Consider the following 16,352-nt stretch of genomic DNA (forward strand, 5'->3'; position numbering starts at 1 on the left):
CTCACAACCTTTGTCAATTCAGTTTGTTTCCTTGATTCACCTTAATGACTTTGGCATCGGAGCTTCCCCCCGTCGAACCCAACGACGCCCCCACAGGGACGGAAGTTGCTCAGAAATTCTCTACTTGTTATCAATTGGTGCGGTGAGCGTGGAATCCTTAATCAAACAAAGGGTTTTTCGTTCACACTAAAGAAACTATGACAAACGGAGATCGAAATCCCACCTCAGGGATTGAAACACCATTAGTTACACCATCTAGTGCTGGCCGCACCGATTCAACTGCTCCTATAACGCATGTCGACAGTAGCATGCCCACGGCTGCTTTCATCGATATGTGTGCTCAAGATATTGAGGCGCGATATGGACCCGAGGTAGGGAATCGCCTCCGAGCATTCATGACACTTCCTCCACGATGGAGCACGACGTCCACATCAGCCGTTTCATCTTGGCCTTTGTTAAACTTCGGCCTCGGACTAGGTGCCCAAAGTTCTTCGTTCCTCCAAGCTCATAACAAGGACTCCACGGTAACCGCCATTACATCGAGTGGCGAACGACCAATCAATCGGGAGTTATTCCCTGGTGAAGGAAGTCAAAGAAATGATACGACCCTTCCTGGCGGATCAGGGGTCCAGGGTTAAATCTTGGTGGGTCCGATATACCCAGGCGTCCACGGACGAATTTATCCCTTGGCGGATCTAAAGGGCGAACTCACAAGAAGCATATAAAGGAGAAAGGTAGGCGGACAAGGTCACCTTCGCCCTGACGAGCGAGATCCTCTCGTCGTGGCAGATCGCCCCCATCTACTGGCCGTAGACGGAGTAAAAGGCCAGAAAGAACACCCCATTCAAGCGGACTGCCCCCGCCGCCACCTCCAGGAACTGTTGGACACATCCCGTCGGGAAGCCAGGGGGGAGGAAATGGGCCGGCTCCCCCAGGTGGAATGAATGGAGGAGGAGGTGGTGGTGGAGGAGGAAGCGGAGGAGGAGGCGGACGCGGTATTGGAGGAGGGCGTTCGCCATCAGATCCCTCGTCTGATTCAAGTTCTTCTTCTTCTTCTCCGAGTAGATCGCCACGAAGAGGTCATCCCAGGGCGAATCCGGAAAATTTTGATGATAGAGTTAGAGCCCTGGTGCTCCGTATGAATGAAGAAAATGCTAGGCATAACCCGTTCGCCAATAGGGATTCGCCTTTCGCAGCTTGGATTGAGGCGGAGGAAACAGACAGAGCTTTTAAAATTCCCAATCTTGCAATATACACAGGAAGTGACAATCTAGAAGCTCATGTCAGAAAATATCGATTACTGCTCAGACTCAACCGTGCCACCGAGCCCGTGCTCTGCAAAATGTTTGTTACCACACTGGGGGCCCAGCCTATTTGTGGTTTCAATCTTTACCTCCAGGTTCGATAAACAGCTTTGATCAATTGAGCAGGGAATTTTGCGCTAAGTTCGCTGGTTGTATTCCTCCAATAGTGAAATCTGGGAAGCTTTTTGAGTTAAAGCAAAAGGTGAATGAGTCCCTTCGGGAGTATGTGGACACTTTCAACCAATTGTGCATACAAATTGTTGATGTGGATATCTCCGTAGCTGTGGAATGTTTCGTAAGAAACACCACCTGTAAGAGTTTGCAGGAAGATCTCATTCGAAAGAAACCCACCAGTATGGCAGAGTTGATGGAGCGTTGTAAGGATTTTATAGAGGTGGATGACATTCGCCGAAGTTCACCATCATCGCCGAGGAGAGACAAAGGCGAATCTCGTCCCCGAGACAGAGACAGGGACAAGCGTCAGGACTCTTCCTCTAGAAACAGGCGAAGAGATTCTAAGAACAAATCAACGTTTGTCACCTCTTTCACACCTCTCAATGCTTCTAAAAGTGAAGTCCTTATGTGGATCGAAAACAGTCAACACAAATGGAGCATTTCATACCCCGAACCAAAGGGAGGGGAGTACACCAATAATGGTAAAAATCCTAAAAACTATTGTAAATATCACAGGAAAAATGGCCATGACACTGACGCATGCTGGGAGTTAGCTCGAGAAATCGAGCGTCTCATAGAGAGGGGCAAATTGGATCGGTTCATCCAAACTAAAGGCAAAAGAGGAGATGGTGATAGATCCAAGGAGGACCCAAAGAAGAAAGGAAAGGGTACCATCAATGTCATAGCAGGCGGACCTGGGTACCAGCCAATGTTAAAAAAGGCAAGGACTACCGCCCTTGATAAAGCGTCGTTAAATCGCCCCTTTTTCGATGTAGGTCCTGAAATACCTCCCCATGCGGATGCACTGGTCGTCACTATGATGGTGGAAGGCTGGGAGATGAAAAGAGTAATGATTGATACTGGGAGTTCATGCAATGTCATCACCAGAGGAGCTTTCGCCAAACTCATGATTGATCCTGTTCAAGTAGAGCCAACTGTGGTCGATATCTTGGGAGTGACGGGACATACTATTCAAACAAAAGGCCAAGTCACTTTGGATTGTGAGCTTACAGACGATGATCAAGTCTGGAAGGGAGATCTAGAATTTTCTGTCTTGGATGGTCAGCTAGCTTACAATATCATCATCGGACGGCCCTTTATACACACAGTGGCTGGCGAACGTCGTTTTGGTGAAAAAAGCGGGCGGATCTTACCGCATGTGCATTGATTTTACAGATCTCAATAAAGCTTGCCCCAAAGACAACTATCCTTTGCCATGCATTGACATGCTGGTAGACGGAACTGCTGGTCACGCCATGCACTCCTTTACTGATGTGAAGTCAAGTTATCATCAGATCCCCATGGAGCCCTCAGATAGAATCAAGACCTCGTTCGTAACACATCAGGCCACTTATTGTTTCAAGGTTATGCCCTTTGGGCTTAAGAACGCGGGTGAAACTTATCAGAGGATGATGAACAAGATATTCGCAGATAGTAAATGGGATAACTATTCTGTCTATGTGGATGACATGATCATCAAAAGTACGACCATAGAAAAGCATGCGGATGATATAAAGGAGGTACTGGACGTACTCCGACGCCACAATATTAAGCTGAACCCAGAGAAGTGCACTTTTGGTGCAACGTATGGGAAATTCTTAGGATTCATGATCAGCGAAAAAGGAGTTAGCCCAAATCCTGACAAGGTTAAGGCTGTCCTAGAAATGCAAGTACCACGGAATATCAAAGAAGTACAACGCCTTAATGGGCGTATCATAGCCTTGGACAAGTTTATCTCTTGTTCAGCCCGCAGATGTCAGCCCTTTTACGAGGTCATTAAGAAGCAAAAGGCATTTGAGTGGAATGAGGATTGTGAAAGGGCCTTCGAAGGAATCAAGCGGTTCCTCACAGAGCCACCCATGATGAGTCGACCTTTGAAGGGAGAAGACCTCTATATGTATGTATCGGTTACGGATAAAGTCGTATGCACGGTCATGATACGAGAGGAAGATGGCCAGCAATTTCCAATTTATTATGTGAGCAATATTCTGAAAGACGCCGAAACCAGATATTCTAAACTTGATAAAATGGCGCTGGCTGTTGTCACCACGGCAATCCTCCTTAGGCCATATTTTCAGGCGCATACTGTAGTGGTTCGAACAAATATACCAATGAGAAAGGTGTTGCAGAAAGCAGACACTTCGAAAAGGTTGATGGAATGGGCAATTCGCCTAGGCGAATTTGATGTGAGATATGAAAGCAGGTCAACTTTAAAGAGTCAGGTCCTGGCGGACTTTGTGAATGAATTTACTGATGAAGGGATGGATCATCCCAAGCCTCCGATAGAGGAATGGACAATGTACACCGATGGCGCTTCCTCGGCGGATGGAGTTGGTGTAGGCGTTGTGATCAAGGGTCCCCAATACATAAAATTACGATACGTAGCAAAATTAAATTTCCATGCAACTAATAATGCTGCAGAATATGAAGCTCTAATATTGGGATTACGCCTACTCAAAGAAATCACTCCTGAGCGGATTGTGATCTATAGTGATTCTAAACTAATGGTCAACCAAGTAATCAAGAATTACGAGGTGAAAGACGAGGTTCTGGCCAAATACGTAGCAGAAGTCAAAAAATTGCTGGATCACCTTGAGACTAAGGAAACTAAATGGGAACTGATTCACGTACTAAGGGAGTCCAACACAGAGGCGGATCATTTGGCCAAAATGGCCTCTTGTGAGGAGAACTGGACAGATCTGGATTGTCCCTTTGAAGTTAAAATAGCTCCAGCCTTCGCCTCAGAGGAAGTATCCCTACTCACAACAGTAGAAGATGATTGGAGGACGACCATCCGCCAATATATGCTAAATGGAACCTTACCTGAGGACAAAGAAGAGGCACGGCGGATAGTGAGGAGAGAGGCTTATTTCTCCATGATCAATGACGGCCTTTATAGAAAATCCTTTAGCCATCCCTGGTTGAAGTGCATTCTGCCAGAAGAGGGACAACAAATCCTCAAGGAGCTACATGAGGGATCATGTGGAGCTCATGAAGCATCCGCCACCATCTTGAAGAAATCCAGGTTAGCAGGTTTCTACTGGCCCACGGCTGAATTGGATGCCCAAAAATTGGTAGAATCTTGTCACAGTTACCAGATTCATGCAAATGAATCACATACTGCCAAACATCTCCAGAGGCCCATCATAGAGGGACGACCATTCGCCATCTGGGGAATAGACATTGTTGGCCCATTTCCCCCGACTCGCCGATAGAGGAAGTACGTGGTAGTAGCAGTGGACCATTTCACCAAATGGGTAGAAGCCGAAGCTGTTTCCTCCATCACTGCAGAACGAATGGTGGAATTCGTCAAAGACAACATCGTGGGAAGATACGGTGTTCCACATACCATCATCACCGATAACGGAACACAGTTCAACTGTGGCGAATTCAAGGCTTTCTGTGAAGGGTTGGGCATCTTGAACAGATTCGCCTCCATTTATTATCCCCAGTCCAACGGGATGACTGAAGTTACCAATCGGACGATCGTAAAGGGGATAAAGAAGAGATTGGGAGAGCATGATAAGAAGTGGGCGGACCAGCTGACAAGTGTTCTATGGGCTTATCGCACCACCCTAAGGACGACCACAGGGGAAACACCATTCGCCCTTTCTCATGGTGTCGAAGCCGTGATCCCAGTCGAAATACAGGTCTCCAGTGATCGAGTGGCCTTTTATTGTGAAGAGGACAACGGCAAACGGCTAAGGGAGCATCTAGATCAGATAGAAGATCGCAGGGACCAATCCTATGTGCGCATGGCGGCGTATAAACAGCGGATTGTAGCTTACCATGATAAAAATGCCAAGCTTGTGGATCTAAATGTGGGTGATCTTGTGCTCCGAAAGGCTGACAAATTCCAGTCTCGAGAAGGCAAGGGCAAGTTAGGACTCAACTGGACGGGTCCATATCAGATAGTGGACAAAATTGGATTCGCCACATTTAAAATCCAAGACATGGAGGGCAATACATTGCCACGCACGTGGAATCTCCAAAATCTCCGCAAATATTTTGTCAGAAAATGAAGTATACACGGCCTTGAGTACTCTTTTTCCTTTAATAAGCCTTTTCCCATGTGGTTTTTCTTATTAAAGGTTTTAACAAGGCTCACCTATAAAACCTACTTGCTGTAATAAAGCATTTCTTCCATTAATAGACATCATTTGTTCTATTATCTATGTTCTTTTTATCATTTATTGCAGTAATATCAATATTCCAGTCTTAAAAAGAAGGGGGGCATCCAATGCTCTCCACATCTACAATGTATCGCTATCTTATAGCTACATTCTTTTCGCCTTAAAGACATAAGAGGATCAATCTTATGGGCGGATCCGTCTCTAAGCGGATCCCAATCTCCAATAGAGTTAAAACGATCCTTGGACGCAAGGTCTTTACACTCTCTTATCCTTCCCAGAAAAGGATTCACAAGTCCTACGGGCGGATCATTTCACCTCAAAGATAGGTAGCAAATTGATCCCATGGGCAGCTTTACTTCCTCTAGAAGGAATAGAACAGCTTCTAACCTTCACAAAGGTTCATACAGTGGAGTATGGCTGGCCACTGATGCGGATTCTGCGAAGAACCCGATCTGAGGGATAAGTGTACCCCGTCGTTATCAAGTAATAAATTTCTGGTTTAAGTCCAGGTTATCGTCCACAGGATTTATTTCTGCAAGTATCAAGCTACTCGATCTCGGATGTTATCTAGGCTTAGGGGGTTTGAGTTTGGTTTGTTTAATTAATCTACTCCTATGTTGAATTATGCTAATCCTAGCTAAGTTATCTAATTCTAACTAAGTTATTCTAACCCTAACTAAGTTACTCTACCCCTAATTGATCTTTTACCAAAGCAATTAACTGAATGAACATGAAGGAATACGATGATAACAATGATAGAATGTTTAAGCAATTGAATTGAAACTAAGTCGCTTGTGTCCAAGGCGATTAACCCGACCTATCCTCCTAAAGTCCCTAGTTCGTGATTCCCTTGTAAGGCCGAAACTAGCTCTAAGGCTCAGTAATTTGGGCTTAATCTTCTATAGGGTCGTCAATCCTATAGGCACTGACTAGGTCAGATTCAGCTCGCAATATGTGCCAACCTAATTTTGGGATTATCGAATGAGTTAAACCAATCAGACAAAGCGTGAGACAAAGATTAAAACATCAAAACAATTGAATGAACAAAAACTATATTATATACCAAAGATGAATGTATTGTCACGAAGTTACAATAAACCTAGAATTCATAGCATGTATCAGAGGCTAGACAGAATATAAAAGAAGAAAAACCCCTTTCAGGGAACCTGTCTACCAATGCAGGCGTCTTTCTAGGATTTAAGGATGGAGCTTGAGTAATCCTCGGTGAACGGAGCTTCGAAGGTATCTTCAATGGAGGTTTGAAGGATATGGAGGAGGTGGAGAGGATTTCTCAAGGTGGAAGCTAAGCTAATTACAAAAGTAAAAGATATCTAAATTACAATGGAAAAATCCTATTTATAGACGCATCTCGGGCCTCGTTTTGACCTATTTTCGTGTCCTTGTTGGCGTAGGAAGATGTGGGGCCGAACGTGGCTTCGTGGGGGCGGAATTGGTCTTTTTGACCAATTCCCGCAGGGCTGCTCGCCGAGCAGGGAAGGCTGCTCGGCGAGCAGGGCTGCTCGCGTCGAGCAGGCGCCTGGTGGCCTGCTCAGCGAGCAGGCCACCAGGGGCCTGCTCGGCGAGCAGAAATGGCCCGTGGGGCCCTGCTCGCCAAGCGTTTTCGCCCGAAGCATGCTCGATTCAAGCTTGATGAGTTCCATGCCCTTTTTCGTCCGACTTTACACCTGCACACGCATAAAAACTCCGGAAAACATTAGTCCAAAAGCCAAATTGATCCGTCAATCGCTCATTTTAAGCAAACGCTTCGTTTGGTGCGACTTTTGACGGACCAATTAGCTTCAAAAGATAACGGAATTATATTATGCATGCTATTTCGGCCGTATTTGCCTAAATTGATCATAAAACGAGCCTAAACGACGAAAAGTAAATAGAACGTTTCCAATTCCTAACTAACTCACACAAAAGCATTTAAATGCGAGAATTGCTCGCTTATTAACCAAATAACTCTAAAACCCGTCCTAAAACCGTACCCAAAGATAGGGGTTTTTGACCCCTATCAAACCTCCTCGCACTTAAAACTTTACTTGTCCCCAAGTAAACTAAAAACTAAACCCGCCATCACAAGCAAGCTAGAAAACCTCCCGGTTTGACTAGGTGCTTGACACAACTTCGAGCATCTGTAATTACATGCATTCGGAAATACAAAGTAGAGACACGATATCCAAAAGCCGCATTTCAATTATCATGGGTCATAGTTTTAAGCAAATGGACACAGTTCAATTAAACGAGTTTAAGGGGATCACTAAGTAAAACACCTCACCATAGGTAGTTCACTCATTCACACAATTTTGGTGGCTAAAGTGTTTACTCTCGTCTTATGTTCTTGCTTAGGATTACATTGATTTTGCACGTTCATCCGAGTTCCTCTACTATGCTATATGACTCCGATGACATCAAAAACAGCCTCTAATTGGGGTTGTAATGTGGTTAGAGGGTTAAAGGTACAACAAGGGTTAAAAGCTCTAGCGCTACAAAAATAAAATTAAAATGACTTTAGCAAATACGAAGTGACTGAGCTTTTTATTCATCCCTTATTTTTTTTTTTTCTTTTGGGATGTTTTCTTGAGACGTTTTTGATTTTTAGGAACTGGGGAATGAAGTTTTTCCCCTTTTGTTCGTCTCTTTTCTTTTCTTTTTCTGTTTCTGTTTTTCTCTTTTTCCTTTTGGGGTAGTGATGCTCATTCACTTCTTAGCCTTTTGGCTTGCTACTGAAATGCCATAAACAAAGGTAAAGCACTAGAAGAAAGCAAAGGCTCAATTTCGAGCTTTGCAAAAACAAAGGTTAAATAGCGAACCAAGCTGTGGTTTGCAAAAAATGGGTTAGAACGAAAGGAAAATCTACAAACTATAAAAATGTCGGCTCAAAGGGGCTTCCTAGAGTGGATGAAAAAGAAAAAATAAAGTAAAGAAAAGGATTAATTCTAATGAGGTTGATTCATCGTTTATCATCTCAAATCATTGCATGTAGGTTCAACACAGTATTAGGTGCAAAATCTGTAATCTTCCACAAGTCAAAGCTTTCACACAAAAATGTCAAGAAAAAGAGCTTTTTGATGTTCGCTCTTAGGCTCAAATTCAACTCACAATTCTTTGGGTTTCAATTTTGTGTTTACTAGTTTTCCCCAAACTCAAGTTTAATATCACATGCCTTCAATTCTTAAGTTATCTACCTAAGTAATGATTTTAGCATTTCTTCAAAAGTAGGGTCTAAATGCAAACTGTAGCTCATGCTTTTACAGATACAAGAGTTGTGTCCTACGCCTAAACTAGTTGTCATGCAATTTTAGATTCGGTTCTCAGCCCTCAAAGACAAATAACAAAGTTTAGATTCGAAGGGGGTTCACGGTTTTAGGTCCTAAACATGAAAAAAACATAAACAAAACCTAAAAACGCTAAACTAAACTAGACACGACGCAACAAAAATTTAAAATTTATACAATTTTTGTAAGTTTGTCTACCCCTCCTCCTCACACTAAAACATGCAATAAGTTCCAACATTGCATCACAAATCATGAAGTACGAGTGTAAAGAGTTAGGGTGGAGAAGACAACTTACTGATCGGCCGGGGGGTATGGTCAAGGCATGTTGTAGCGCTCGCAGTAGTCTGCTGCTACGTATTCAAGACCCGAAAGCCTTCGGTCCATGTTCTGCTCAAAGTTGGTGAACCGTCGGTCCATCTGCTGAACAATGTCAAAGGTCCGTAGGTTAAGATCTCGCATTTCTGCCATCATAGTGTTGATGGCTTGGAACTGGGCCTCCGTCCCCGACGCTTGGTGTTCCCTTTGGTCTCCTGCTGTCGCAGGTTCTTCGTCCCTTTGCTGTTGTGGAACTCGTGCTCTTTTTCTTCCCCCTGCGCTAGAGCTTGCTCCTCCGGTTGGGTTCCTGTTTAAGACTTCTTGAAAAGTAGATTTCCCCAAAAACTTGGAGTTAAGCAAAGTGGGGTAAATAGCAATTTCGGGATTGTCCAAATTTTTGAATTGGCTCTCAAGTAGGTTGGTAACTAAGTGCCCAAGGCCTAGGGAACCGCGTTTTCTACTTGTTTGGCTTGAGAAGCCTTTAAATATGGTCTTGACATTGTCCACGTGTTTGTGGTTGGCCACGCACCATAGTATGAGCAATTCCGTCTTTGAGACTTTATTGCTCTCGTTTTTGCCCAATAAGTTGTGGGCCACAAATTTGTGAACAAGATTGAGAAGTGGGTCTAGGAGAGCGACTGGGCTAGCAGTCTGGGAGTTAAAGTCTGATATGTTTGTGAGTTGTTCCCAAGCTATATCTTTTGTTATAGGCTTCTCAAAGTCTGAGATTGCCTCTGGGTCGTTGTAAACTCCCATTAGGGCTGCTAGTGTGGTGCCATCGAGACGGTAGGGTTTACCGTTTAGTCTAAAAGAGTGTTTCCCACCGCCCAAGGGTAGCTCTTTTTTCCAAGTGGAAGAATTCCATGGTAAAGTTGTGATAAACTGGAGTCTGTTTGGTGGCTAGTCTATACCAACCGTGGAATTTGAGGATTTCATTGAAATCCTTCTTTAAACCTATACTTGATAAATAAGTTTGATCAACAACTATGTGTGTAGCAAGGTCTTGCTTGGAAAACCTATCGTACAATATTCCCTCACGTTCATCAATAAGACCAAAGGGTGGATCATACTTAGCTTGGAGGCTTTCGTCGAACTCGACCTCAGATTCGGCTTCATTCTCGACGACGACCTTAGCTTTGCCTTTCCGACCCATAGTTCCTGAGGAATAGACCAAAAATGGAAGAGTTAGAACATATTTACAAGTTTCAACATAAACCCCCAAACAACCATTCATAGGCAAAAATCATAGCTTTAGGAACTTAGGGACTAAACCATAAGTATTTGGTCCCTAAGTGTTTCACCCGAAATTCACAAATTCATGCAAAATTTGAGATACCCAATGACTAAAACATAAAAAGAATGCAATTCACAACTCCATTGATACGTTTTTAACTATAATTTGAATAGTTGAACTTTGAGCTAAAATGGGGATTTTACCCAAATTGAGCAATTTCTCCAAATATCCACAAATTGAGAATGGAAATCACACCCAAACTATAAATTAATCATCATGTCAACACAAATTGCAAAGAAATCAAGAATTTAAAAGCAAACAAGAGATTAATTTGAGAAAAGAGAGAGAAACTTAAAACCTAGGTTTTTCTTAAAACTAAAAAATTATCACCCTAAGCTAAAATCTAAGCCTAGAAACATGTTAGAAATCAAAAATAGGTAAAGATTCATACCTTATATCTTGACTTCGGGTTAGAATGGTGAATTTGGGGGGTTAGGTTTTTTGAAGAAGCAAAAGGGGAAGGAGAAGGGAAGAATGGAAAAATATAATAAAAAGAAAGAAGAGAGAAGGGAAGAAGAAGGTGGGGAAGGGGATGATGAGTCACCCCCCTTTTTTTCTTTTCTTATTCTTTTTTCTTTTATTTATTTTTTTCTTCTTTCTTTCTCTCTTTTTTTTGGTTCGGGATTTTTAAAATCCCGAACAGCCCGTGTCGGCTTAGCCGGCTGACTCGGCCGACCAGCCCGTGTCGGCCTAGCCGGCTGACTCGGCCGACCAGCCCGGCGAGCTGGGCATTGCCCAACTCGCCCGGGTTGGGCGAAATTCGTTTTTTTTTTTTTAGAGTGCGGGGGAACAAAGTTTGACAGTGTAAATAAACAAACGAGATCAAAATTTAATTAACCAAAATAATAAAAGAAAATAAAAGCAAAATAAAAGCAAAAAGAAAAGAAAATGCAGAATCAAATTGTTCAAACTTTGAATTAAAAACCGAGGAGAACCCGATTTCTCCCCCTTACTCAATCCTTTCTCAGGATCTTTGGGTTCTTCTCCGTTGTGCTCGGGAGAGAACCCTGTGGCCTTTCCTGCCTGTCCCTATTAATCTGAGCCACCTGATTGCTCAAATCCTTGCAGAAGGCTTCGTTGTTGGCAAGCCTAGCCGAGATCTCCTTCAAAAGAGTGATCACTTCGTCAGATTCCTTAGGGTGTTGCACTGGCCCTTGATTTTGCTGTTGGTATGGGGGCATGCCAAGCCCCTGCTCTCTATGCTCTTGAACAAATCCGCTAGGAGGTCGGAGCACATTTTGATTTGAATTCCCGTAAGAGAGGTTCAGGTGCTGAGGCCTCCTATAGTTGCCATTGTTGTTGTTGTTGTAGGAGTTGTAGTTGTTGGGGTTGGAGTTGTTATAGTTCTGATTGTATCTCGGCTGCCCCCCAACATAGTTGACCATCTCCACCCCATCTCCAGCGAAAGGGCTACCTGCTTGACAATCTTTTCCATTATGGTCACCGCCACAGTGCACGCAGGTGGGAGGTCGGCTGAGCGTAGCCAACAGTACGTCCATTTTCCTACTCAAATCCGCAACAACCGGATTCTGTTCCTGTTCTTCCACAGCAAATACCCGCTGCCTTGTGGGGCCGGCGAGCTTCTGTTCTTGCCACTGCACACTCTTCCTGGCTAGCTCGTTAATCATGTCATATGCCTCTATTGCTGTCTTTCTAAACAAATCTCCACCCGCTGCGGAGTCCACAATGGCTCTGTTGGTGGGTGTTAGTCCGTGATAGAAGACGCTCACTAACTGATGCTTGGGTATGTCATGATGAGGGCACATGCGCAGCATTTTCCTGAATCGAGTCCAAGATGTGTGGAGCGCCTCATGCTCGGGTTGGTGGAAGGATGTGATCTCACCCCTGAGCATTGCTGTCTTCGAGGGAGGGAAGTAGTAGGACAAGAATTCCTTCTCCAACCCTGCCCATGTCGTGATTGAACCGGGCTCCAGTGTTCTCAGCCATTCCAAAGCTTGCCCCGTCAGAGAGAACGGGAACAGTTTCAGTCTAGCAGCATCTTGGGGGACCCCATTGGTCCTTGCAGTGTCTGCGCACATTAGGAAGCGATCCAGATGATCATTCGGGCTCTCGTGTGCTTCTCCTCCAAACAGTCCGGTCTGTTGGATCAAGTGAATTATACCAGACTTGATTTCGTATGTGTTTGCCGGAATGTTTGGAGCAGCAATGCCTGACAGATGCTGATGTCGGTGGGGTGCCAGGATCTCACTCATCAGACGAGTGTCGCTCTCTGGTCCGGTGTTCTCATTGTTCCGTTCATTGTCAGTCATCTTGATGGGCTCGATAGGCTCGATGATCTCGTCTTGCTTCAGCTTTCTGATCTGTTTGCTCATGCGAAGAGTACGTTCAAGTTCAGGGTTAAGAGGGACAATCGGTATTTTCTCTGATCTCGTAGGCATACGCTGAGAAAAGATAAATACAGAAATAAATGAAAGCTGAAGGAAAAATCATACAAATCATACAGTTTTGTACAAGTATAAGAACAGTATAAAAACACATACAGACATGTATAGATGAAATTAATAACTATATGTTCGTACAAACGAATATAAACAAGCGTGAGTATTAACAAGGATGGTTATCATAAATGAGTATATATAAATATGTGTATATAAACAAGTATAAACGGTATAGATACGTAATAAAAAGAATCATGATTATAAACAAGTATGTATGATATTAACAAAGGATATTCACAAAGAATGCCTAAACTAACAAGTCGACATTTGGTTCGATATTGCAGAAGAAATAAATCCCCGGCAACGGTGCCAAAAACTTGATGCGGATTCTGCGAAGAACCCGATCTGAGGGATAAGTGTACCCCGTCGTTATCAAGTAATAAATTTCTGGTTTAAGTCCAGGTTATCGTCCACAGGATTTATTTCTGCAAGTATCAAGCTACTCGATCTCGGATGTTATCTAGGCTTAGGGGGTTTGAGTTTGGTTTGTTTAATTAATCTACTCCTATGTTGAATTATGCTAATCCTAGCTAAGTTATCTAATTCTAACTAAGTTATTCTAACCCTAACTAAGTTACTCTACCCCTAATTGATCTTTTACCAAAGCAATTAACTGAATGAACATGAAGGAATACGATGATAACAATGATAGAATGTTTAAGCAATTGAATTGAAACTAAGTCGCTTGTGTCCAAGGCGATTAACCCGACCTATCCTCCTAAAGTCCCTAGTTCGTGATTCCCTTGTAAGGCCGAAACTAGCTCTAAGGCTCAGTAATTTGGGCTTAATCTTCTATAGGGTCGTCAATCCTATAGGCACTGACTAGGTCAGATTCAGCTCGCAATATGTGCCAACCTAATTTTGGGATTATCGAATGAGTTAAACCAATCAGACAAAGCATGAGACAAAGATTAAAACATCAAAACAATTGAATGAACAAAAACTATATTATATACCAAAGATGAATGTATTGTCACGAAGTTACAATAAACCTAGAATTCATAGCATGTATCAGAGGCTAGACAGAATATAAAAGAAGAAAAATCCCTTTCAGGGAACCTGTCTACTAATGCAGGCGTCTTTCTAGGATTTAAGGATGGAGCTTGAGTAATCCTCGGTGAACGGAGCTTCGAAGGTATCTTCAATGGAGGTTTGAAGGATATGGAGGAGGTGGAGAGGATTTCTCAAGGTGGAAGCTAAGCTAATTACAAAAGTAAAAGATATCTAAATTACAATGGAAAAATCCTATTTATAGACGCATCTCGGGCCTCGTTTTGACCTATTTTCGTGTCCTTGTTGGTGTAGGAAGACGTGGGGCCGAACGTGGCTTCGTGGGGGCGGAATTGGTCTTTTTGACCAATTCCCACAGGGTTGCTCGGCGAGCAGGGCTGCTCGCGCCGAGCAGCCCCCTGCTCGCCGAGCAGGCGCCTGGTGGCCTGCTCGGCGAGCAGGCTCCTGCTCACCGAGCATGCGCCTGGCGCCCTGCTCGGCGAGCAGAAATGGCCCGTGGGGCCCTGCTCGCCGAGCGTTTTCGCCCGAAGCATGCTCGATTCAAGCTTGATGAGTTCCATGCCCTTTTTCGTCCGACTTTACACCTGCACACGCATAAAAACTCCGGAAAACATTAGTCCAAAAGCCAAATTGATCCGTCAATCGCTCATTTTAAGCAAACGCTTCGTTTGGTGCGACTTTTGACGGACCAATTAGCTTCAAAAGATAACGGAATTCTATTATGCATGCTATTTCGGCCGTATTTGCCTAAATTGATCATAAAACGAGCCTAAACGACGAAAAGTAAATAGAACGTTTCCAATTCCTAACTAACTCACACAAAAGCATTTAAATGCGAGAATTGCTCGCTTATTAACCAAATAACTCTAAAACCCGTCCTAAAACCGTACCCAAAGATAGGGGTTTTTGACCCCTATCAGCCACCTACTCCAAATCCTAGATGCCTATATATTTCCTTACGCAAACGTAAAGGTAAAATAACATAGTTTCCATAAAGGATCAAAACAAATTGTACTTAAAGGCGTTTTTACAATATCACAAATAAAAACAAAACTAAGTAACAATGGGAGCATCCTCCTTTGCGCTTTCCTTGCTCACGGCGCTTGCTTAGGGATCTTCCTTCTCCACATCTACAGATACGCCAGCCGGAGATACCTCCTTATCCATAGAGGATGTGGGACCCAGGGGAAGAGTCTGGTCAGGAATCAGTTCTGCATCCGCCTTAGGGGGCACTTCCTCAAGCTCATCTAACATAACAGTAGTGGACGGCTTGGTTTCTTCCATAGGCCCCTTCATCCATCTCCGAACATAATCACGGAGGTACTCCTTGGCATCTAGCATTTTGTTGAATTTCGCCACACCTTCTGGTTCAGGGACGGCGAATTGCGGATCTGTGAAATTAGTCTCAGGATGCGCCAGTGAGAAGTACGCCATGAGCATTTCGCCGTAATAAAAGGCTTGCTCACCTGCCATATATTCAGCTTCTCCGAGGGCATCCTCGTGGTTTTTGGCATCAGACGTGATCTTTGCTTTTAGCCTCTCAATTTCCCCATCCCTAAGAACCAAGGCGGTTGTGGTGGAAGCAAGGTTTGCGTTCGCAGAAGCAATGTTTGCATTAGCGGAAGCGATATTCGCATTGGCCTCTGCTACCTCTTTCTCTAACTTCTCGATGGTTGCCTTATCCGCCACATTTTGAAGGAGCTCTGTTTCCATGGTACGTATGAGAGTATACAACTGTCAAAAACAAACAATTCAATCAAAAGGCAAAAAGGAATGAAGGACTGGTATTTTCTGTATCCTTTCTAAAGGAACTCACCATGAGGAGCTCCGATTTCCCCTTTTGTGCGTGAATGGAACCAGGAATCTGGTTATTGTTCCTCTGCACTTCGCCGACCTGACCCAAGGCCTCATCCAAATCGTTTAGGATGGATTCATTCTCGAAAGAGCCTTGGGCCCCAAATTTGGCGGACCAGTATCCTCCAATATCGGGCTTCGCCGTCTACACAAACGTTCAAAAGTCAGAACTCAAGTTCAAAAGGGATATGAACAAATAAAGATAAAAGGTAAACTACCTGTGCAATCTACCCAGCAGGCCTGGCGGACCTCATGGCATCCGCCATAAGCTTAGGGCCTCCAGTGGTGTTAGGCTTCCTCCTCTTTAGTGGCGGCTCAACCACCATTTCTGCAGGACGTTTACCAGTATCAGTTTGAGGATTCGCCGCTTGACCTTTCTTGCGTGCTTCGGCCTCCAAAAACTTCCTACGCTTCTCTGCAAGATCATGATTGGCCTTAGATAAACCCATGCCAAAGAAAACATTAAAGTAATCAAAGTTCATGAAGAAATGAAGGGTACCTTGGTCAAATTGCATAATCTTTGAGTA

The sequence above is a fragment of the Euphorbia lathyris genome, chromosome 9, assembly GCF_963576675.1.
Source record: "Euphorbia lathyris chromosome 9, ddEupLath1.1, whole genome shotgun sequence".
Taxonomy (NCBI): Eukaryota; Viridiplantae; Streptophyta; class Magnoliopsida; order Malpighiales; family Euphorbiaceae; genus Euphorbia; species Euphorbia lathyris.